Here is a 3315-nt window from a genome sequence, read left to right as displayed (position 1 = left end):
GAATGAAACTGATCCCTGAAATGGCATATTGCTATTTATTCTGATATGATTAGCATTTGGTGATGCAGGAAGGACACATAAAAACATACTCTATGTTGTAAAAGAATCATCTTTAAAATTTACATACGACACAAACTGTAAAATTTCATTGTTTTGTCATGCCTCCAAAAATATCTTTATAAAAGTTAACGCATTTATTCAGATTCCCATAAATTCCAGCATTGTCATATTTGGCAGATACTAAGATTAAATATTAATATGCAGTATTTAATGTTTCCAGTTAGTGATGATGCTCATATAGGTATTATTTTCGTGGTCTCAAACTAAACAATATTTAAAGAGTTAAAGCTTTGAATATTTAAAGGTAGAATATGAAATTCCAATTATAAGATAAACTATCAGGCATAGGTAAAGATCTCTCTACTATATCCAAACCATAAAAAAGGCAGACAAATAAAAACTAACAAGTGAGACTACAAACTAAAAGGCTTCTGCACAGCAGAGGAAACCATCAACAAAACGAAAACCTTATCTGATACGATTTGCAAATATTTTCTTGCAATCTACCAAATGAGAGAAAATATTTGCAAGTCATGTACCTGATGAGGGGTTAACTTAGCAGAAAAAAATACCAATCTGATTAAAAAACAGGCAGAGGAAACAGACATTTTTCTGAAGACATACAAATGGCCAACAGGTACATGAGGTGTTTAGAATCACTAGTCGTCAGGGAAATGCGAATCAAAATCACAGTGAACAGCCGTTCTTATAGGTGTGCTGCCTACTCACATATATAAAGACAAGGCTACTTACATGTCCTTTATATTGTACAAGGCACTTCAAGTTATCTAGAGATGATTTAAAGTGCCTGGGAGGATGTATGTGGATTGTATGCAAATACCACGCTTTTTATATAAGGGACTTATATAAGGTCCATCGAGGATACCGAGGGATGACTTATCACTGTGTTTATTTCAGTATAATTTACAAAAACCGAATATGCAAACAACCTCAGTATCCATTGATGGAATATCATTCAGCCATAAAGAAGAATGGAATCTTGCCATTTGTGACAGTATGGACCTTATGCTACATGAACTTAAGTCAGATAAAGACAAATACCATATGGTCTCAATTATATGCAGAATCTAAAAACCAACCAAAAAAAAAACCCCACAAGCATGTAGACACAGAGAACAGATTGGCTGTCAGAGGCTGGATGGTGGAGGAAGGAAAATCAGGCAAAAGGGGCCAAAAGGCACAAATCCCCCTATAAAGTCAGTCAGGTAACGCACAGCATGCTGACTGTGGGAACGATACTGTATTCATGCCTGAAAGTTGCTGAGAGAACAGATCTTAAAAGTTCTCAGACTCAGGAAGTTACGTGTGTATGCTCAGTCATGTCCGACTCTCTGCAGCCCCACGGACTGTAGCCCGCCAGGCTCCTCTGTCTGTGGGGTTTTCCTGGCAAGAAAGAGTGGGTTGCCATGTTCTCTTCCAGGGCATCTTCCCGACCTTAGGGATCAAACCTGCGTCTCTTGCGTCTCCTGCATTGACAGGCAGATTCTTTACCACTAGTGCCACCTGGGAAGCCCAGGAAAACTTAGAGGAAGAAAAAAAATATGAGATCAAGATCTGAACACTACAAATGACCCAGTCATATTGCATGAATTTTCAGGTAACCCAGAAGTATTGTTTTATGACATCTTATAGGAATCTTTAGCCATGTGGCCTGGGAGCGGAGAATGCTGGTGGTAGGTCATCTATGCCTAGGATCAGTATCACTGAGGTCAGCAATCACAGAGTCAAGATTTTCCCAGCAGTAAGTATTCATTCCCATTTTCAGATCACTTCTGAAATCTGTTACAAAAACAGGAACACTGGGAATTTCCCAAGGAATAAACTGAGTACTGAGGACCAAGATCAGTCTTCACCCTTAGAGGCAAGCTGTAGACCCCTTGAGTCTAACCTTTGCTTCCTTTCACTGCATCTCAGCTGCTACCAACGCTTCCTAACTCTTATTTCCTGTCTCTTCTTATTCTCATCTACTACACATTATAAGCTAGCATGATTTTTCTAAAGTATAGCTCTAACTATAGGATTGGCTGGATTTAGAAACATTGTCCATTATCTCTTAAATTAGTGACTAGCCCAGCGTTCAACACATTTTAAATTCCTCCTCCATCCCTCCTTCCCCTGACTCCACTGTCTATGCACAGATTCTCCCACTTAGGTCAGGTCACAGATTGCTTAGATGGGACCTTCCATAAGTTGAGTCCCTCCTCTTTTAAACCGTGGACTTTGGTTATACTTCTCATGCGGCATATATTTCACTCTGCTTTCTTAAAAAAAAAAAAAACAACTTATTTCTCTTACTCTCCCCATTAGATGTTATGATTTTTTAGACCAGAAATTGTTCTCTCTGTATTTCTGTTAGCACGAACTACATGAGTACAAGTTAGGTACTCAAAGAAAATAACTTTATCTGAGTTAGAAAACTAGAGCTGTTTCTCTCTAGAAACAAAGGAGACAAACATAGTATTTCGGGTTCATCTTTGATATGAATTTCTCAGGGTTGAGGTACACTGACTCAAAGATCTTCTTTCTCCATGAGACCCTCAACTTCTGCAGGTAACTTCACTGCAGACAGAGCCCGAGGGAGGAAATCGGCCGGAGGTCCCCAAACTCCACTGCGTGGGCCGAGAGCGGCAGAGGCCAGCGTGCCTTCAGAACCCGCCCACCGGAGGCCTGCCGTCCACTCGGGGGCTTCGGCGTCTGAGATGGCCTGAAGATGGGGCTGCTCAGCATGGGCTTCCGACTCTCTGGCCCAAACTGGCTGCTTCACAGAGGGGACAGAAACCCGCCGGCAGGACCCCACTGGGCAACTACAGCCTGATCAAGAGGCGCAGAGCCTGGACACCTCGAGGGGCTGGCTGTGCTCCGACTGCGTGTTCTTTCACCAGAGGCAGGACTCTGGGCTCAGAAACATACGGCTTGACCACTGGGCTGACAGCTGAGAAAGAACCTGGAACATGGAGCGGGTGGTTGTGACAGGGCGCGTGGAAGATCGGGTGGTATTTTAAGGGTGGGCTAGTGCCCTCCCTCTCCAGAGTCCCCCAAACTTCATTCTTTCCTTTTCATCTGAGCCTCTTCTTCCTGTCTGCACACCCTCGACCTCAGGAGAAAGGTCTCACTTCTGTATCACTTGAATGATCCGTAATCACAGAATATATGCCCAAGCTACGTTTGGTGCGGGGACAAACACAAGGCTCCTAGCGAGTGAAGCTGCAGGTGGCGGGGCGGTCTTGGTACTAC

At 42.7% G+C, this 3315-nt stretch overlaps 1 protein-coding gene across 1 annotated transcript in view; it reads right to left on the bottom strand.

Annotated features, from left to right (window-relative positions):
* ZFP1 (ZFP1 zinc finger protein) overlaps positions 1–3315 on the bottom strand; it is a 12999-nt gene that overhangs the window by 5652 nt on the left and 4032 nt on the right. The gene's annotated exons all lie outside the window — the stretch shown is intronic.

This window comes from Bison bison, unplaced genomic scaffold (assembly GCF_000754665.1).
Source record: "Bison bison bison isolate TAMUID 2011002044 unplaced genomic scaffold, Bison_UMD1.0 scf7180017864295, whole genome shotgun sequence".
Classification (NCBI taxonomy): Eukaryota; Metazoa; Chordata; class Mammalia; order Artiodactyla; family Bovidae; genus Bison; species Bison bison.
This window is presented reverse-complemented; position numbering and strand designations above follow the sequence as displayed.